Source organism: Macrotis lagotis, chromosome 1 (genome assembly GCF_037893015.1).
Source record: "Macrotis lagotis isolate mMagLag1 chromosome 1, bilby.v1.9.chrom.fasta, whole genome shotgun sequence".
Classification (NCBI taxonomy): domain Eukaryota; kingdom Metazoa; phylum Chordata; class Mammalia; order Peramelemorphia; family Peramelidae; genus Macrotis; species Macrotis lagotis.
Genome location: NC_133658.1, coordinates 393,339,534 through 393,361,970, shown reverse-complemented (window position 1 = coordinate 393,361,970; position 22,437 = coordinate 393,339,534). Strand labels below are relative to the sequence as shown.

At 35.6% G+C, this 22,437-nt stretch overlaps 1 protein-coding gene across 7 annotated transcripts in view; it reads left to right on the top strand.

Moving 5' to 3' along the window:
• Positions 1-22,437, top strand: part of SGCD (sarcoglycan delta) — a 1,459,164-nt gene that overhangs the window by 933,892 nt on the left and 502,835 nt on the right. Inside the window, exon 1 of one of the 7 annotated variants that reach the window (XM_074212537.1) lies at positions 14,072-14,350. The exons of 5 other annotated variants lie outside the window; for them this stretch is intronic. The gene's annotated coding sequence lies outside the window, so the exon portion shown is untranslated. Of the gene's footprint in view, positions 1-14,071; positions 14,351-22,437 lie in introns of those variants that run through there. One more of the 7 variants, XM_074212531.1, reaches the window with a different exon arrangement.

Below are 22,437 nucleotides of genomic sequence, written 5' to 3'. Positions count from 1 at the left end.
GGGCATAGTTCCAAATTCCTTTTCAGGACAGTTGTGCCAATTCTTAGCTCCACCATTAGTACGTTAATGTATCTGATTTCCTGCATCTGTGCTAGAAAAGTGGTTAAGTACAGAACTTGATTTCAAGAAGATGTGAGTTCAAATCTAACTTCTACTACTCCAGCTATCAGTCTATCCTGTGTGATATTTTTATCAGTGTATTGAATAAAGGCATAGTTTGTATCTTCAGATTTAAGGATGGTCTCAGAGCTGGTATTATTAACACAGTAGTACGTGATGGTATCCAAAAATATTTAGATGACCTTAAGCACTGAGCTAAATCTATTGATCTGAATTTTAATAGGCATAAATGTAAAAGTTATTTCTAATTCATAAGTTCTGTGATTTGGTGAGGAAATTATTTATGAGTTAAAATATCATGCTTCCCCTTATACAAGAATTTCAATTCTTTTTTATTGATACTTTATTTTTCCAAATATATGTTATACAAGTTTTTCAACATTCATCCATACATCTATGTATATTTTTAAGTTACAAAATTTTCTTCTATCCTCCCTTCCTACCTGCCTCCCTTCCACAGCAATCAGGTTAATATTGTACACACATATTTGTATTAAACATATTTACATATTAGTCATTTTCAGTATGAGGAATTATAATTAAGGGATATTTTTTAAACAGTGAATGTAATGTTCATTAGATAATAAAGATTTTTTTTATTTTGCTTTATTTTGTTTTTCTTCCTCTGGATGGAGATAACATTATCCATAGCCACTCTAATACAGTTGTCCTAATTCTCTGAACTGCTGAGAGTAGCTGCTAAGGCTGATCATCTCACAACTGTTGTTTTTAATTTGTACATTGTTTCCTTGGTTCTGCTCCCTTCACTCAGCATCAGATCCTGTAACTCATTCCATGCTTCTGACCATTTTTGGTTTCTTATAGAACAATAGTATTCCATAGAATTCATGTACCATAACTTGTTTAACCATTCCCCAGTTGATGACCATCCCCTCAATTTCAAATTCTTTGCCACTACAAAAAAAGAGCCGCTATGAATATTTCAGAACATGTGGTACTTTCCCAGTTTCTATGATTTCTTATGAATATAGGCCGAGAATTGTAATTGCTGGGTCCAAGTGTATGAACAGTTTTATTGCTCTTTGGGCATAATTCCAAATTGTTCTCCAGAATGGTTGCATTAGTTTACAACTCCATCAGCAATGCATCAATGTCCCAATCCATCCACAGTCTCTCCATCATTCATCATTTTCCCTTTTTGTCATTTCAGCCAATCTGATGGGTGTGAGGTGATACGTCAGAGTTGTTTTAATTTGTATTTCTCTAATCAATAATGAATTGGAGCATGTTTTCATATGATTATATATAGCTTTGTTTTCGTTTGAAAACTGTCCATTTATATCCTTTGATCATTTATCAATTGGGAAATGACTTGCAACTTTATAAAGTTGATGCAGTTCTCTATGTATTTGAGAAATGAGACCTTTATCAGAACTCCTGGTTGTGAAGATTGTTTCCCAGCTTTCTGCTTTCCTTCTAATTTTGTAGCATTGATTTCATTAGTGCAAAAACTTCTTAGTTTAATATAGTTAAAATCATTCATTTTGCAGTTTATAATGTACTCTTTTTCTTGTTTGGTCATAAGTTTGTCCCCTTTCTATGGATCTAATAGATAATTTCTTGGTCTATTTATCTATGGTGTCTCTCTTTATATCTAAATTTTGTACTTATTTTGGTCTAGGGTGTGAGATGTGGGTCTATGCCTAGTTTGCCATACTATTTTCCAGTTTTCTCAATTTTTATCAAATAGTTTGTTCTTATCCCAGAAGATACTGTCTTTGAGTTGGTTAAATAGAAGATTACTGTAATTATTTACTACTGTTTCTTTTGAACCTCTCCTAATGCACTGATTGATTATTCTATTTCTTAGCTAGTATCAGGCAGTTTTAATGGCTGTCACTTTATAATATAGTTTTAGATCTGATAGATCTAGGCCACCTTCCTTTATAGTATTTTTCATTAGTTCCCTTGCTATTCTGGGTCTTTTGTTGCTCCAAATGAATTGTGCTAGTATTTTTTTCTAGCTTGCTAAAATAATTATTTGGCAGTTTGATCGGTAAGGCACTGAATAAGTAATTTAATTTAGATCGAATTGCCACTTTTATCATACTACCTTGACCTAACCAAGAGCAATTGATATTTTTTCCAAATATTTAGATTTGACTTTATTTGGGTGATAGGTACTTTATAATTGTATTCATACATTTTCTGGGTTTGTCTTGGGAGGTAGATTCCCAAGTATTTATTGTTGTTTATGGTTATTTTAAATTGAATTTCTCTTTCTACCTCTTGCTGTTGGGTCTCTTTGTTCATTTATAGAAATGCTGATGATTTCTGTGGGTTTTAAATGTCCTGATATTTTGTTGAATACATTGTTTCAAGAAGTTTTTTTCAATGATTTTCTTGGATTCTCTTTAGTATACCACCATATCATCTGCAAAGAGTAAAAATTTTGCTTCCTCATTGCCAATTCTGATTCCTTCAATTTCTCGATCTTCTCTAATTGCTAAAGCTAGCATTTCTAATACTATATTGAATAGCATTAGATCTTATTGGAAATGCTCTGAGTTTAACTGCATTACATATAATATTTGTTGATGGTTTTAGATAGATACTACTTATTATTTTAAGCAAAACTTTACTCCTAAACTTCCTAGTGTTTTTAATAAAAATGGATGCTATATTTTTCAGCATCTATTCAGATAATCATGATTTGTGCTGGTTTTTCTTTTCTTTTTCTTTTTTTTTTAGATTTTTTCAAGGCAATGGGGTTCAGTGGCTTGCCCAAGGCCACACGGCTAGGTAATTATTAAGTGTCTGAGGTCAGATTTGAACCCAGGTACTCCTGACTCCAAGGCCGGTGCTCTATCCACTGTGCCACCTAGCCACCCCTGTGCTGGTTTTTCTATTGCTATATTCAGTTATGTTCAGTATTTCCCTAATATTGAACCATCTCTGCCTACTGGTATAAATCCTACATGATTATGGTGTATTATTCTAGTAATAATTTGTTGTAATCTAATTGCTAAAATTTTATTTAAGATTTTTGCATCAATGTTCATTAGGAAATTTTGTCTATAAATTTGTTTGTTTTGTAAATCCTGGTTTAGGTATCGGTACCATGTTGGTTTCATAAAAGAAATTCTTTTATTTTTTCAATAGTTTATGTAGAATAGGAATTAATTGTTCTTTAAATGTTTTGTAGAATTCACTTGTAAATCCATCTATACCTGCAGACTTTTTCTTGGGGAATTTATTGATGGTTTCTTCAATTTCTTTTTCTAAAATGGGGGTATTTAAATATGTTATTTCCTCTTCTGTTAATCTGGGAAGTTTGTATTTTTGTAAATATTCATCCATTTCATTCAGGTTATCAAATTTTTTGGCATACAGTTGGGCAAAGTAGCTCCGAATTTTCTCTTTAATTTCTTTCTCATTGGTGGTTAGTTCACCCTTTTCATTTTTGATACTGGTAAATTGGTTATCTTCTTTCTTTTTTTCTTAATCAGATATTCAAAGGTTTGTCTTTTTTGTTGACTTTTTCATAAAACAACTCTTAGTTTTATTTATTTAATTTCAATTCAACAAAATTTATTAAAAGACTGATTTGCTCAATGTAGAGTGCTAAGCATTGTCGATACAAGGAAAGCCAAAATTTTCTCACTGATCTAGAATGCTCAACTGGTGTGGGGAGGTGGGCAAACAGTTTTAGGTGGGGATAATAGGTCACTTGAATTCATCTTTGAAAGTAAAGTAGAGATAAAGAATGGATTCCAGCCAAGGAACCTGGTCTGCATAAATCCACTGGGTCTGGAGAGGACAAAACACACTCAAGAAACATCTGTGATTTGGCTGAGACATAAAGTATGTAAAGGGAGAGCATTGTGACATGGAAGAAGTTTCAGGCTAAAAATAGACACATTCTAGGACATAGTTTAGTTTTGAATATAGAATAATGAGCACAGTGCTACATCAATCCCCAGAATCCTGCCCCAGGTCAGTTCGAATCGTTAAATCCATGGAAATTAGAGTAAACCAACATGGGCTCTCTAAGAGAATAGTGTCTCTCCCTTGGATTCCCGGTGTTTTTGATTTTGTGCTGGTATGGTATGGGTCAAAGACATTGCAATGACTTACAATACTGTGGCTAATGCACACCTCCTAAGTTTATGCATCTCCTTGTACTCTTATAAAAGATATGGTGTTTTTCTTGAGTAGCTCTCTAGAACTACATTACTTCTTTTTGAATTGTGAAAATGTTCCAGATTATAAACCTGTCCCTATTAGCTCTGAGCAACAATGGGAATTGTACTGATGATAATTATGTCAAGAAAACTCCAGTGTCTGTGGCTTTACTACATACTGAGATCACATAGCACTGTGACTACCTTAAAAAGGGATTATGCAGGGTGGCTAGGTGGTGCAGTGGATAAAGCACTGGCCCTGGGTTCAAATCCGGTCTCAGACACTTAATAATTACCTAACTGTGGCCTTGGGCAAGCCACTTAACCCCATTTGCCTTGCAAAAAAAAAAAACCCTAAAAAAAATGGAGATTATGCATCTTTATGTTGAAATACTAATAGATAACATCCCTGAAAGTCTATGTCAGTAGGTAAGAATGAAACTGCTTATTTCATGTTCCATTTAATTCTTGGAGAAAAGAGTGGGGAGATCCCGCCTACCCATAAGATCACAGCAATGTGTTCTACACACTGGGTAGCCCTGTCAAACACACACACACACACACACACACACACACACACACACACACACACACAAACACACACACACACACACATTGAAATGCTTTACCTTACCATGTTATTGAGTTTATGGGAAATCATAGAAATATAGATTTAGCTCTAGAAGGAATCTTATTTAGTGTATTCACTTCTTTTTCTTAAATGGTTAATAAAAGGGGCAGCTCAGTGGCATAGTCGATAGAGTACTGGTCCTGGAGTCAGGAGGACCTGAGTTTAAATCTGACCTCAGAAACTTAATAATTGCCTTGCAAAAAACAAAAAAATGGTTAATAAATGTTTGTTGATTGATTTCACAGATGAAAAAACAGTTCCAAAGACGAAATCCAAAGATTTCACAAATGAAAAAACTGAGCTCAAAGTCACACAAGCAGTCATGAATCAAACCTAATTTCTTTGAGTCCAAATCTGGCAAAGTTTCCTGGCATCATACTGTCTTTCCAATGAGAGAAAACTTTACCCAGTTTGGTAGGTTCCTTATTGTTTACAACAATTTGTCCTGCTTGAGTCTCTCTACTTCCCAGTAGAGGTTTGATTGGCAGCTTCTCACATGGAGCATCCATAGCCAGATCATTCTTCTATCCAGGATACTGAGATGTAAATCTTCAGATCTGACCAAATTAGGAGAATATTCCTCATGTCAGACACTATGCTTTTAAGAGGAGGAATCCTTAATAACCTTCCTACCTCAGTATTTTATGTTTTTTTTTTTATTTTTAGCAAGGCAAACAGGCTTAAGTGGCTTGCCCAAGGCCACACAGCTAGGTAATTATTAAGTGTCTGAGAACGGATTTGAACCCAGGTACTCCTGACTCCAGGGCCTGTGCTTTATCCACTACGCCACCTAGCTGCCCCTTGTATTTTATGTTTTAACCTAGGTTTAAGGTCTCTGAAATTCAACAATGCCAATTTTTCTCCAATATAGTTCTAATCCCTTTCTCCCTTCATCACCCCCAAAACAATCACTTTAAATAGAGACTATGAAAGCAACTGAAATAGCCGTTTGGTATCAATGAAAGTCAATTTTAAAATCCACCTCTGACACCTCTGATAAGACACTTAACCTTTACAAGTTTTGGGTCCCATATAATTTAGTAAGCCATAAAGTGATTGTGATTTGTATAAGGGAACTCTACACTGGGATGTTCTATCCTATTGAAATCATAGATCTGTTATATATTTTCCTGCTGCTTGAAGTATTTGATGTCATTAGTAAGTTCAAAGTTGGATCATATTATGACATCTTTAATGTAAAAATTTTAAACTTGGCCTTTTGAGTATTCTATTTAGGAGAGTAAAAAACGAATTATGCTGTCAGTCATCAGTGTTAATTGCAATAAGATATATTAAACTGATATAAAATAAAGCAAAGGGTTTTTTTAGGGGGGGGTTAGGGTTTTTTTTTTTTTTGCAAGGCAAATGGGGTTAAATGGCTTGCCCAAGGCCACACAGCTAGGTAATTATTAAGTGTTTGAGACCTGATTTGAACCCAGGTACTCCTGACTCCACGGCCGGTACTTTATCCACTGCGCCACCTAGCTGCCCCTAAAGCAAAGTTTTATAGAAATAGACCATGAAAAAAAAAGACCAGTAAGCTTTCAGTGTAATGGTAAAGAAATAAATTTTAGTCATTTGCATCCATTCCCACCTAATTCAATATTAAATTATTAAAAGTTCCCTGATCCACAGGTCCAAGATCTTTTAATTATTAGCATCAGTAAAGGTATGAAACAGGTAGGCACGATCAGTCCTGCTGTGAAGAATGATTTCTGCAAAGTTCAGATGAATGAGAGATTCCCTAGAGATCATGAGGTCCTCTGGATATATATATATATATATATTTAGATGACAGTGTTCTATGCTTGCATTTAGTTCTTGATAGCTTCAGAAGCTCCTTGATGATATCCAAGAAAAGAAAAATCATATTAGCAATTCATATAAGAGAAAAACTTATGGATAATGAATATAGATTGTGCAGGTTTGGGCTAACAGTTGGGCATGTAGTCTATTAGGTCAATCCATCAGTACATGTTTTGACTAGGTACTGTGGATAATGAAGTAGATCTACAACTAATGAGGAGAGTAGCATTTATATAGAGAATTAAGGATTTATAAATTTAATTTCACTTTACCCTCCCAATAACCCAGGGAGTTGAATACTACTATTATCACCATTTTACAATGAGAAATTCAGGGCAGTAAGAAGTTATATAAGGGCAGCAACGTGGTGCAGTGGATAGAGCAGTGGTCCTGGAGTCAGGAGGACCTGAGTTCAAATCTGAATTCAGACACTTAATAATTACCTAGCTATGTGACCCTGGGCAAGTAAACCCATTGCCTTACAAAAACTAAAAATAATAAAAGTTATATAACACCCCCTCCATCCATTCCCCTCCTCCTCCTCCCCATCCCATAGTTAATAATTACTTGAGGTAAAATTTGAACTCAGGTTTTCTTTACTCTAGGTCCAGTGATTTTGTTGGTGTTGCTGTTGCACTATCTGATGAAGGGAACAGACAGGCCTTTGCAAATGAATTTTTATAAGAAAATATACTTTTTATAAGAAAATGTACACTTAAAAATCTGATTACATAATAGTACAAGATTTTTCTTGTACTTTATTTAATTTGTGGTATATAAGAAAATACTGGATTGTACAGAACAAAACATAACTTTAATGACTTGGAGAATAGAATCTCTTATGCATATGTTAAAATTATGCAAGATTCTTTGATAAATTTAACTATGGAGATTTCTAGTCAATGACATTGGGGTTACTGATGCAAAGTGAGGCATAGAAAGGAGAATATGCATACTTTTCAGATTGCTTTTAGGGGGGATGTCCTCTGCAAAGTCTAAATAGAATAGGGATTCCCTTTATAGGCTGTTGTCCTCTGTTGTTCCTTTTTGTAGATGACACCATGTTCATTACACTGAGCTCTAATAATATTATAGCAACTCCTCTGGGAAATCCAAGGTGGAGCAAATCAGGTCAAAAGTCTACCTAGGAAATATTTGATGAATGAATATTGACTATCTTCCAGACCATGGCATGCAATTACATATCTTAATCCTTGAGTTTTTACAGCAATCCAGAGATCTGGGATAGGCCCTATAGAGAGAAAGAGAAGAATGGAGCAGAAATAAGAATGTAAGATGGTTTTCTTTTTGGAAACTGGGTTATGATTTCAATGGCTCTGAATCACTTCCAAATGCCAAAGGCTAACTGAAAAGAAAAAGAAATCTAAACCCAAATATTCCTTTAGTAGGACTATGCAATTGCAAAATTAGCAGCTTCTTAGTATTAAAGTTGAGTGACCTAGAAATTAAGGGAGACATTTATATTGACTACAAATAGATCGAAGCATCTTTCCAATGTGAGAAGGGGTATAAGGAATTAAGTCAGAAATGGATGTATCAAGATCAAAGGATAACAAATGGAATTAAGAACAGCATGGATCTTCACAAAGAATAAGAATATTTAGAGGAAAGTCTCCTGCATGCTTAATAGAACCTCTCTGGAAGAAGTATAAAAACTCATAAGCATTAATTGGAGAAGGTGTGTTTGGGAAGCCTCTTCCAAGAAATCTACCTCCAGCTGGTAAGATTCCAAATGCCCTGACTTTTCTTTTAGTTGATCTACAAGGTTACATTTACAAGGTTAGAATTCAGGTGATCCAAAAAAGAAACACATAGATGTATAATAGATCTAAATAGACTTCCAAGCATTACAAAAGATGGACTGCACATGAGCAGTGGCATAAATATGGGTTTTAGATGATATAACAAATGGTGTGGAGAAGATCAAATAGAATTTAGAAAAGGTAAGTTGTCCAATTTGACTGTAATGTAAAATTTATAAAAAGAATAATGTAAGAGAAGAGTAGAAATCAATCAATTAGCAATTATTTCATCAGAGGTTTCCCAAGGGACTGGTTTGCTAATCTCTAACAAATTAATTCATTTTCTACAGCTGTTAATGGCTCAAATTGCCTTTAATATCTTGCCTTTCCCAAGGTATTTATTTGTGAAAAAAAGTATTTCTGGAATAAAAATGGTTTAACTGGAATGAATCATTTTTTTTTATAATACATCTGGTGTTTTATGCCACAGACATTTTTAGACCCTCCTTCACACTTCCCCCTAATTCAAAGACAATTAAAAAAACTAACCAACACAGAGCCATACCTGACAGGTTTGCAATATTATATACCTGATGTCTCCTACTTCTTTCCTGAGGGAAATATTATACTTCATCATATATACTCTAAAAACAATGTTGGTCACTTCCTTTTAAATGAGCTCAAATATTTTAATGTGATTTTTATTTACATTATTCAAGTCATTTTTCTTGTTGTTCTGATTATTTGTTTTGTCTCAGATTACATTTTCCCATGTTTTCCTTTTTTGTTCATTTGTTTTTGTTTTATATTCTTAAGGATATGGATTTCAGGTAAACCCAGACTAAACATAGTGTTCTTTTAGCAAAACTGTGAGTACTACATCCTCTGCCTACACATTAGCTCAGTTCCATGGATCTTCACCCAAATAAAATTTTAAACTCAGGAAGCAGATAAGTCTTATCTCTTTGTAAAGATAAAAGTAAAGATCTTGTATCTACTAAGATGAGTGACTCCATCCTTAAACTAACCTCCATTTCAGAAAACTCACATCTACCTCCTTTTCCTCCTACTGTGTATTTTAGCCCTTTCCTGTTTTGCTTGCTACACTCACCACAGAACAATAACAAACTTGCCATGATCTGCTTTCCAATTTTCTTTCTGTTTTTCATATTTCTCTTTTTTGATTTTCTGCCCCAATTTTTAAAGTAGCATCTTTAATTTTTTTCATCCATTTGCACATGTATATTTTTAAATTATGAAATATCCCAGAGCGGCTAGGTGGCGCAGTGGATGGAGCACCGGTCCTGGAGTCAGGAGTACCTGAGTTCAAATCCTGTCTCAGACACTTAATAATTACCTAGCTGTGTGGCCTTGGGCAAGTCACTTAAGCCCATTCGCCTTGCAAAAAAAAAAATCTAAAAAAAATGCTTCCAACCTCCCTTCCCATTCCCCTCCTCTCAGTGGCAGACAGTTCAGGTTAGCATTGTACAGACATATTTTTGATAAACATATTTACAGATTAGTCATTTTCGGTTTTAGGAATTAAGATTAAGACAAAGACATACATAAGAGATAATTTTTATAAAGTGTTCATCAGATTCAGAAGGGTTTTTGTTGTTGTTGTTGTTGTTTATTTTGTTTCTCTTCTTCTGGATGGGGATAACATAACATTGTCCATAACAGGTCTAATACAGTTGCAGCTGCTGAGGGGAGCTGCTTCCATCAAAATTGATCATTTCATAATATTTATTTTTATTTTTTCATTAGGTTTTTTTTTTGCAAGGCAAACGGGGTTAAGTGGCTTGCCCAAGGCCACACAGCTAGGTAATTATTAAGTGTCTGAGACTGGAATTGAACCCAGGTACTCCTGACTCCAGGGCCGGTGCTTTATCCACTATGCCACCTAGCTGCCCCGATCATTTCATAATATTAATGTGTAGAATATTCTTTTGATTCTGCTCCTTTTGCTCAGCATCAGATCCCGTAAATCATTCCATGCTTCTCTAGAATCCATCCATTTATGTTTTCTTATGGAATAATATTCCATAGTATTCATGTACTATAAATTGTTTAGCCATTCCCCAATTGATGGACATCCCCTCAATTTCCATTTCATTGCCATTACAAAAAGAGCTGCTATGAATATTTTGGAACTTGTAGGACTTTCCCCATTTTTTATGATTTCTGCTGGATTACAGGCCTAGAATTTGAATTGCTGGATCAAAGGAAATGAACAAATTTATTGCTCTTTGGGCATAGTTCCATATTACTCTCTAGAAAGATTGGATCCATTCACAACTCCACCAGCAATTCATCAATGTTCCAATCCTCTCACAACCTCTCCAGCATTGATCATTTTCCCTTTTTCTCATCTTGGCCAGTCTGATAAGTGTGAGGTTGTAGCCACCTGTTACTTGACTTTGGTTCTGCCTATGAGAAATCATTATTCAGACTCAAGAAAACAAGGGTGGAAATAAAAACAAAAATTTATTTAAAAGGTTATAAGACATAGTAAGGATAGGGAGAGACAGAGAGAGAGAGAGAGAGAGAGAGAGAGAGAGAGAGAGAGAGAGAGAGAGAGAGAGAGAGAAGAATAGGCAAGCAGCAGCATTAGCTGGACTATGGTCAGAGAAGACTGTGGCTCTGAGCTGGAGTCCAACTCAGGTTTTTATGTCTTGCCTCTCATCCAGAGGGCAAAAGGTTAACTCCCTATCCCCTATACTGGACCTGGAATTAAGTAGAGGGTAAAGCCTAAGGAGATCAGGATACAAATTTTACATAAAAAAAATGAATCAATAGTAATGGGGATCTCCACCACCCAATTTGAACAGATTACAAATTGTTTTGGTTAAAATCATAATTCTCTATTTCTAGTCAATTTACATCTCAAGAGTAGGTGGTAATCAATTTACATCTCCACCCAATTTTTACATTCAAAATTCTCTTCATCTTCCCCCTGCATCTAAGTGATAACTCATTTTTGTTGGCAATTTGCATTTCTCTAATTAATAATGATTTGAAGTAATTTTTCATATGATTATGTATAGTTTTAATTTTTTCATTTGAAAACTATCTATTCATATCCTTTGACCAATTCTCATTTGGGGAATGACTTGTGGCCTTATAAAATTTATGCAATTCTCTCTATATTTTAGAAATGAGACCTTTATCAGAACTCCTGGTTGTGAAAATTGTTTCCCAGATTTCTGCTTTCCTTCTAATTTTGGCAGCATTGATTTTATTAGTGAAAGAACTTTTTAATTTAATATAGTAAAAAAATCATTTATTTTGCAGTTTACAATGCACTCTAATTCTTATTTGGTCATAAATTTATCCTCTTTCCATAGATACTAATAGATCATTTCTTGGTGTATTTGCCTAATTTTTTTAGACTATGGTCATTTTATGGTCACCATACTATCTTTCATCCTCCTCTCTATTTTCTTGACCATCTCCAGTCCTGGAGTAAACACTGTGAATATGGAATTGATAAGATATTGATTTCTTGACATATCCAAAGTCTGTGATAAAACTTGAGTGAAAGAGAGGACCAGCCTAGATGGAACTCCTCTAATTTCTGGTGACTTGAATTTGAATCTATTCCCTGCACTTTACTCATGCTACTTTGGATGAGTCATTTAATCTCTCTTAAATCTTCATTTCCTCGTCTGAAAAATAGGCTGGTTGGAATAGAAAGCATCCAAGTCTTTCCAGCTGTAAATTCCATGTTTCTCTGATCTTAGAATTTAGAAAATCTGACTTACCTCAGCAAGATTTCCTCAGATACTTCTTTTAAAGATTTTTAAAATTCAAGACTTCAATTGTTTCATGATATGCGAGTTGTGTTTGCTAATTCTTTTCTAATTTGAGTGGTCATTTCAAGTTTCTTGTCTGGTAACAGTTAAAGAAACCAATTCTCTTTTAGTGACAGCACTATTTTGTCCAGACCTCCATAAATGACTGCAAATCCAATTTTCTAATCTGCTTTTCTGTGAGTTAAATCTTCGGAGGAAAAATATTGACCCTTACATTTGGGGAAGAAAAGGAAAATCACCCAAGGTTGCTTTCTGCCTCAAGTAACATTAAGACAAATTTGGGAAATAGTTACCTCTGCTCTCAGCTGATATCAAAGTCATGGTGATGTCACTTTTATGAATTGGTTTTGTCAAGAACCAAGACCTGAGCTTTGTCAAGACCAAGACCTGAGCTTTGTCAAGACCAACTGAATAATCTCTTTCAAGGTCCCTAGATAGAGAAATAAATTCTCATCTTTGGAAAATGGATTGGATCTTTGTGCCTTACACACACACACACACACACACACACACACACACACACACACACAAACAAACACACAAACACACACCCTCTCTTCCTCCCAATCTGGGAACATAATCCTACTTCTTTACTGCAGCTCCCATTGCAATCAACTCTGAGTCTAACACCCCAACTCACATCCAGTCATTTAAAACATTCCCTCTGGAGCAACATCTGTTTAAAACTCAGCAAGACTAATTATTTGAAGTAAATTGGTAATATGGTGTGATTTTTGGAAGAAAAATTTTAGTATCCCCAAATAAAAACAACTCTCTTTAAATTGTCTTTTTTTCCCCATATTGTTACCTTGACAACTCTGTTTCAGCTTTTAGGGGAGAGTTGGTTTAGAGAGAAAAGGGGGGGGACTTTTTTTCCTTTCTTTATAGCTTTAACACCAATTTTAAATATATATACATGCATATACATATATTATATGTATGCACATATAATATAAATTAATATATGTATATGTAATTGCATATGGAATGTCAGTTAAAGACCATGAATAGAAGAATGCATGCACGTAGAAATCTGATACACTATCATTTGGGAAAATAATCTCAGATGTAAAGAATTCTGCCCACTCTCATTAAATATATATCCTTTTTTGCCTCCTCTTTCAATAACTCAGATAAAAACAATGTTGACATGGTGGTGTGTAAAATGTTACATTTTTAACAGCAAATTTTGCTAAAGAGTAGGGAGTTAAGTATTTGAAAAATAATTACATTATTTTTAGTTTCAGCAGCTAGAGTAGCATGTGTCAAGATTAGGATATGGATGTGATGTACTGAACTAAGCCTAGAAATGCTAAAAATATTGTTTCCCTTCCAGCAATTGAAATTTTAAGCAAAGAAAGACCCAGGCAAAGGCAGGTAGGGAGATCAAATTAGAATTCTTATCTCTCCACTGTAATAGGCTGGTTTTTATAAAGGTGGGTAAGTGCTAAGTGCTAACCTGGGTCAGCCTAAGACTTTGACTATGGTGGGGGGGGGGGAGTGTTTTAAAAAGGGGCCGTATTGAGTCAAAGAGAGAGGTATTATCTCTGGTATCTAGCATCACAAAGAGAAGTCTGTGTGTAGAATTGTTGAAAAATCAGAATTGGTTATAGAAATGGTTTACTTTATAGTTGTGAATGTGAGGCGCGCAGACGCCATCAGTGCTGTTGCAGGGAGGGTGGGGGGAGAGCTTTGTCTGTGGATGACACATGTGTTTTCCATTGATATCTGGAGGCAGACCAGTAGCTGTAACTTGGCCTGACAAAGCCTTATTGAAGTACAGACAGAGTGTGGTTTCAAAGCAGTCAGAAAAAAGAACGGGAATGCTGTTCAGGAAATTCTTCAGGCATGGGCAGGGACTTGGCTACAATTCTGCTTTTGGAAAATTTGACCAGGGCAAGCTTCTGAGCACGGGCTGGGCCTAGCCACACTCTGCAGGCAGGGCTTGCACCTCCCTTGGAACTCCCCAGCGTACCCTAGAATTGTGCTCCGTTTTCTTCTGCTTGCTTCTCAGAGAGACAGAGAGACAGAGAGGGAGGCAGAGAGACAGAGAGGGAGACAGAGAGAGAGGTAGGATACAATTAAGTTCCTTGTATTGTGTCTCTATTTTTACAACCAGTCTTATATCTGTTTGTACTTATTGAAAGTTTCTTTTCCTATCATTAAAGAAGTTGGGAATGTTATTGCTTATACATTTGATGTGGATCCCAATTCCCCACCCCCAGCAGTTTTCTGATGAAGTAGACTCTTTCCTCTAGTGATGGGAGGGAAGGGGGAGAGAGGAGGCTGGAGAGAGAAGTAGACAGAAGCCCTCTCTTACCAGCCTGCTCCAATACTCCCAAACTTTTTTTCCCTTCTTTTGAAGATTGAGAATGGGTTAGTGCAGGAAAGATCATTTTAAATGAAACTGACTGTGATTCTATCCTTCCAAAAAGTTCTTATGATACCTTTTTTTTAAAAAAATATGATCTCTTGTTAACAGAAGGAAATCAAAAAATGAATGAGGTTGATAATTCTACACACTCTTTTAGCATTTAATGCCAAATATATATATATATATATATATATATATACATATATATATATACATATATATGTGTGTGTGTATATATATATATACATGTATATATATATATATATACATATATATATAGGTTGCTGTTAGAGATGCTTTTGATACATTAGAAATGTATAAAAAATATTAGAAATATCTTAGATTCACATTTTACAGTTCAGGAAATCATTCAGTGTCCGTAATTCTTTTCAGTTTCCTTCTTGAGAAGGCAGCCTGCTGTTTTAAACTCCATTAAAGTGTTTTCTGCATTATGCAAAAAGCTAAGTGAATGTGATATGAAAATTCCAGATCCAGTCACTCTGATAGGAAAAAGCAGAGATAGAATTTGAACCCAGATCTTCTGGTTCCAGTTGCTAAAAGTGGATGGGAAAGGGAATTTTTTCATTTTCTTTCCTTTTAGTCTATGCTTGTCTTCTTTAGTCTCTTCAGGCTCAATATTTCAGTTTGCTTGGGGATCTTTCTCACTTTTCTCATTTATGTCACAAACTCCTTTCTTTACCCTAGGAACATTCTAGCACAATATAGATATTGTAATTTATTGATGAGGATTTCAATTGGGGTCTTATGTTTAAAAGTATGATATGATGATAACAGTGTGTTTTATTGCTCTTTTTATTTTTTGAAAAGTATTTTTTCACACATGATGTAACCATTTGTGTCCTAGTAAATAGGGGTCTTAAATTATTGCCTGAGATTCAGAAAGTTTAAGTAGCACACCCAAGGTCAAACAGCAAGGGAAAACAAAAGTTGGATTTGTACCCATATTCTAGATTCAGAATATAACACTGCATCCATGATGCCATTGTGCCTCTTAGTAACTCTTTGATTAGATAGGGTCTTCAAATTCTTTCTTTCTTTTCTCCTCCTCCTCCTCCTCCTCTTCCTCCTCCTCCTCCTTCTTCTTGTTCTTCTTGTTCTTCTTGTTCTTGTTCTTGTTCTTCTCCTTCTTCTCCTTCTCCTTCTTCTCCTTCTCCTTCTTCTCCTCCTCCTCCTCCTCCTTCTTCTTCTTCTTCTTCTTCTTCTTCTTCTTCTTCTTCTTCTTCTTCTTCTTCTTCTCCTCCTCCTCCTCCTTCCCTCTTCTTTTCATTTCTATAGATGAGTGAACTAAATTCAAAGAAGATTAAGCTACTTCCATAAAATCTCTCCATGTGGGGCCACTAGGTGGTGCAGTGGATAGAGCACCAGCCCTGGAGTCGGGAGTACCTGAGTTCAAATCCAGCCTCAGACACTTAATAATTAACTAGCTGTGTGGCCTTGGGCAAGCCACTTAAACCCACTGCCTTGCAAAAGCCTAAAAAAAATCTCTCAGTGCTGGGCCTAAATCATACTGTGACAATCATGAAAACCTACACTGACAACAAATGAAATTTCTCAAAAGATTCTTTAGCCAACACTTTATGTGTGAATGAGTTTTATTTAGTTAGTTTAAATGTAGGGAGAAGGGAAAAGGAACAAAAATTTACATAGTGTCTGCTATGTGAACTAATTCCCTGTTTTTTTAAACAAATAATTCATTTGATCATTCCAATAACTGCAAGGTAGATGTGGTTTTTTTTTACAGTTGAAGAAATGAAATCAATCAGAGATTAGTCTTGCCTAGGATTATGTATATTTGAATTCAGATCTTCCTGACTCCAGGCCCAATTCTCTGGCCATTGTACCTCCAATGACTTCATGTATTAAATAAAAATCACAGAAAATGGAGAAAAGTTTTAGAAATTGGAGTTTTGTTGTAGCATGGGGGACTAAATTGAGATCTCTAAGCAAGTTCATAAGATTAAAAGGGGGAAAGTTCTTCATAGTATCTCAGAGGTCCTGTAGGTCAATCCCCTAATATTACATAGAGTTGCTGATGATAGACCAGAAATTATTCTAAAAACAAAGATGATGGATGAATCAGAGGTGATGAGTAGGCATTTGGTTTTCACTAAATTCTATAGCAACTAGGATGACAAGAAATAGATTTCTAACAAGTAGAGATAAACATTGCAGAGCTGTCTAGAGGTAGTTCATTAGCAATAGAAATGACTTCTCAGGTCTGGACATTTCATCTCGCTTACTATTAGGATCCTGAAATGAAACACTTCATCCACCTCTTTAGTAGAAAATTGAGGCATTCTTGGCCTTGAGAACTCAGTCTATAAAGACTTGAGAGAATGTGTTTTTTGTTTGGTTTTGTTTTTCTGATTTGTGTCTAGTAGAGGCTCAGAAACTAATTGGACTTGGGGCAAGGTGGCATGTAATGGGAAGTAGTCATAATTACCCACATAATTGTGATGATCATAATAACAATAATAATAATTGACATTTGTTAAGTGCTTTAGGGTTTATAATGTACTTTTCTCACAACTACTAGCTAGGTGAGGTGGGCAAGTGACACATATTACCTAAGTTTTCTTTCTTTCTTTCTTTCTTTCTTTCTTTCTTTCTTTCTTTCTTTCTTTCTTTCTTTCTTTCTTTCTTTCTTTTTCTTCTTTCTTTTTTCATTCTCTCTCTCTCTCTCTCTCTCTCTCTCTCTCTCTCTCTCTCGAAGAAGAAGAAGAAGAAGAAGAAGAAGAAGAAGAAGAGAAAAATAGGGGGGAGAGCTAAGCAGTATAGTAATCCTTGTGGGGGATTTGGGAGGTAGGATCCTTGTTACAGGAATTCCTTAATTGTACAGGCTGAAACAGTATGGAGAATGCCAGGGAATGAGTGATCTGTTTCTCTTGATGTCTGTTGCCTATCCAACAGGAATAAACCATGATCTCAGTCAACAGAATTGTGTTTCTCTGTTCAGAATATGAGACCACATGGTCAGATTACTGTCCCTTCTGGAAGAAATCAGATATTACATTTTTAGAGCCTAAAGCTGCCAAAGTTCTCAGATTTCCTACGGAGGAGGAGCCATTCCCTAGAGATTTTATTTTTAACCCAAGTTGCATTTCTAAGGTTTTCCAACTACATAAGTGATCATGCCAAGAGGAGCAAGAATATGTTCAAGAGGCTAAGAAAAGTAGGGATAATATTTCAGATCCATTACTTTTTAAGGATCCAGGCTGTGGACACTTAACTTGTAATTTCAAATATGTGGACATGACTTCCATGGAAACAGATCCCAAACACTCAACTCACTCTGAATCTATTTAATTCTTACCCAGGTCTTTCCATAAATCTTCTATAAAGAATTTTTCAGTTTTCTGGTGGCCTCTCTCTAGTTCTTTTACTGACTCTGGAGTGTGAAAAGAACACTTGGGCTTTCTATCTTGTAATCTAGTATTCTCAGGATGCGATTTCCTTTTCTGTTATGCTTGTTGTACTCAATTCATTTGTTAGCCATTGCTCAAACATCCTCATTGGTAATATGTGAGCTTTCTATTACATCTGGGTTATGTATAATTTGGGTTTTTCTGCAAACATGGTGCTTCAGAATTTGTAACCATATAGCATCACAGGGAATGCTTAATTCAATCTTTAGAAAGGAAGCATTCATTACCTAGAGAAGCAAAGAAATTCTGATAGGAAAGGTTAATGCCAAGTGCACACTAGAATTCCCTTAAATTGAAGAATTTTAGGCCTAGAAGGGCCATCAGGAGTCATTTTATTCATCCCACTAGTTTTAGAGATAGAAGGATAAGAAATAAAGTTACTATCTTAAAAGAACAGTCTCTAGAATGGAACAGATAAGAGGAGTATCTTCAAATCTGAGTCCATTTAAGATTATGTAATTACAACTGATGAAAATTAGTATGTATTATAATTTATATATGTGTTGTCTCTTACCCTTGTAGAAGGGAAGTTATATGGCACAATGTATAGAACACTGGGCTTGGAAACAGGAAGATTTATCTTCCTGAGCTCAAATCTCAGACTTAGTAGTTCAGACCCTGGGCAAGTCATTTAACCACATTTGCCTCAGATGCCAATTTATAAGCTAGAGAAAGAAATGGTAAACTACTTCATCATTTTTGCTGAGAAAAATGCTCCCAAAAAGAGTGTCATGGAGATCCAGATGTACTTGAAATACCTGAATAATACCCATTGGAAAATGAGCTTTTGAGGGCAGGGACAAAGATGTTTGTATTACATCAATTAAAAAGCATTTATTTTTGCTTCCTCCAAGACTAGGGGCAGGGGGAGATAAAAACTATAACCCCTTGAAACAAATAACCATAGTCCAGCTAGACAAAAGAAGATATACCTCCCAGAATAAGCTGATTAGTTTTACTCTTATCACTAAATGGCTAACTCAAGTCTTGGATATTTATCATATTCCCATATCCTTCAGCCATATTCAGGGTTATCTCCAGTAGTCCTGATTCATATCTGGCCATGGGACCCAGATAGCTCCAGGGGAGAAAATGAAACTGGTGACTGAAGAACCCCCCACACACACACACACACATATACACTCAAATTCAATTCATTTGTATGTCATGGTGTCACATATATGATGTTTTAGTCTTCTTTGGGAATGAAAGACAAGCAATAGCAAAAGCAATATCCCTCACCTTCCTCTCTCCTTGAATTTACCAGTTAGAGAGTAGTAGTAGTATGCTAAACATTTCCCTAAACCTTCCTTTATATGTGGCTGAAATTTTTGTATTTCTGTCACACACTGTTCTCTATTTACAACTCTGAATTGTTTCAACCTCACAGAACAAAATACCCCTGCACTGGGTACCTCCTGGAGTTCATTCTTGATATTCCCTGACATCCATCCTACTTTTCAGATTCCTTTTGTGATAGTCTTTATCCATTAGATTGTAAATTTCTTTTTTTTCTTCTTTTTTTTTAAGCTTTTGCAAGGCAGTGGGGTTAAGTGGCTTGCCCAAGGCCACACGGCCAGGTAGTTATTAAGTGTCTGAGGTCGGATTTGAACTCAGGTACTCCTGTATCCAAGGCCAGTGCTCTATCCACTGTGCTACCTAACCGCCCCCTTGATTATAAATTTCTTGAAGGCTGGAAGTATCTGTTTCTTATTTGTATTTCCAAAAGTTATTGCAGTGCCTGGCTTAAATAGGCCCTTAATAAATTTTTAATGAATTGAACTGAAAAAAAAATAGTCTCTTCTCTCAAGGAGCTCATAATATAAAGGAAGGAGTTAAGATGCAAACAATTGCAGATAGATAGATAGATAGATAGAGAGAGAGAGAGAGAGAGAGAGATTTGAAAAAAAGATATATGCAGGGTAAATTGGATATAATTTTAGAAGAAATGGCCTCAAATTAAAGAGTGAGAAATGTGTCTTATTAAAGATAGGACTTTAACAGGAAAACTAATAAGTGGAGATGAGGTGGGAGACAGTTCTTGTATTGGAGATTATCAGTAAATTTCCCCTACTAGGGAGATGGATTATCTTGTCCAAGGAACAATAGTGTCAATGGATTCCAGAGGATATTGTTTGGGTAGAGGAGTGGTAAGGTGTGAAAAAAAACTAGAAATATAGGAAAAGCTTTAAGAGAAATGCAATTTTATATTTGAACTTGGAGGTATTAGATACAGGAATTGATGGAATAGTTGATATTTGGCATGTGAGAAGGATGAAGCATGAAACCTTATGATTAAGGAAGATCAAATTGACAGCTGAGTAGAAAATGAATCAGAGGGATAAAAGACTAAAGGTAAGCAGACCAACCAGCAGGATATCGCAAACAAGATGGTGGCAAAGTCAGAGCAAAGAAGGGGGTATATAGGAGAGAAGTTACAAAGGTTAAAAGGAAAGGCTTAGCAACAGATTGGCTGTGGGGTGAAAGAGAAAATGAGGAATTATGAATGACACTGGACTGTGAGTCTGAGTGACTGGGAGAATGGTGATACTCTTGATAGTAACAGAGAAGTTAGAAATGGGGAGGCTACAGATATTTGGTTCAGTTTTGAAAAAAAAACTGAATGTAAGATATCTTTCAGTTGAAAATGTCTAGTTGAAGATGTGAGACTGAAGATGAGGAGAGAAATTAGGACATCTGCCCAGGATTATCTGTCTAATGATGAGAGTTGGATTCAAGGAAACCAGTGAAAATATAGAGGGATAAAGAACCTAGAGAGAGAGAGAATAATTTCAGGAGAATGATTAGGTAAAAGCCAGACTACAAGGAATTTAGAAGAATGAGAGAAAATGAAGTGAAGGCATCAATTGTAAATGGTCTATTCTATGAGTAAAACTACAAAATGTACAAAATGCAGTAAGAGAGCTAGCAGAAATGGATAGATAAGTGAGAGTTCTTTGAATATAGGAAAGACACGAGTATATTTATAGGCAATATAGAAGTAACAAGTAGACAAAGAGAGACTGGACTTTAATGAAAAAGTAGGGAAGATAAAGAGGGGAATCTGTGGAGAAAACAGAATGGAATAGGACCAGCTGTGCATATAAAAAAGATTTTTCTTGGCAAGAAGAATCCCCTTTTCTTGGTTTCTTCTTCCTTTGCATCCACAGAACCTAGCACAGTGTCTGGTAAATTTTAAATAATATAAATGCTTGTTGTCTGACAAACTCTATTAAGATTACATTGTAAGCCTTTCCATTTTGATCACAACTGAGCAATGTTTATGGTCAGAGAAATCATTAGAAACAAAATGCAACCTTGAGTTGGAAGGAACTCAGGAGTCCACTAAATCCAACATCTCACCCAGTGCAGGAAATTTCTCCTACAACATACCTGGCAACTGGTCACTTGGCATCTACTTGAATACTTCCAGTAACAAAGTTCAATGCTCCCCAGGACTTTTATCCCATTGATTGGCAAATATAGTTATTAAAGGTTCTTCTCTAAATTGATCTGAAAGCTGTTTCCCTACAGTTTCTAAATATTGCTCATCTAGGGTCACACAGAATAAATATCTTTTTATTCTCATGACTCCCTCAAATACTTAAAAAGTTATATTCTGCCTAAATGCTCCCTTACTTGCCCAACCATCCTGAATTCCTTTAATTAAACATCATAGGAAATGATAGCCTGCTATTGTCATTAGGAAGCTCTCCAGTTTGCCAATGTCCCTCTTAAAATCTGATAACCATAATGAAGCACAATAATGCAGATGTGGCTTAACTTATGTAGTGTACTTTGGAATTATTATTTCCTAGATTCTGGACATGATAGAGAATTACCAAATCATAAAATTATCCATGATCATAGATTTAGGACTTGAAGACCATGACATCAAGCTACCCAGTGGATGGACAGTAATTCAAATCCAGTCTCAGACACCTGGCACTAGTTGTGTGACCCTGGACAAGCCACTTAACCTTGATTGCCTCACATCTACGTCATCTCCAGTTGTCCTGATTCATATCTAGCCACTAGACCCAGATGACTCTAGAGGAGAAAGTCAGGCTGGTGACTTAGCACAGCATCCCCTCACTCAAATCCATTTCATGTGCTTGTCATGGCATTATCTCCCTTGATGTTATGGTCCTCTTTGAGAACAAAGAACAAACACTATTATTATTATTATTATTATTGTTTTTGTTGTTGTTGTTGTTGTTGTTATGGCTAGAAGCAACTTCAGGAGCCAGTTATTCCCAGTTATTTCAATCATCTTATATTTTTAGGTAAAGAAACTGAGTCCTAGTGTAATTAAGTGATTAACCAAAGGTCCCACA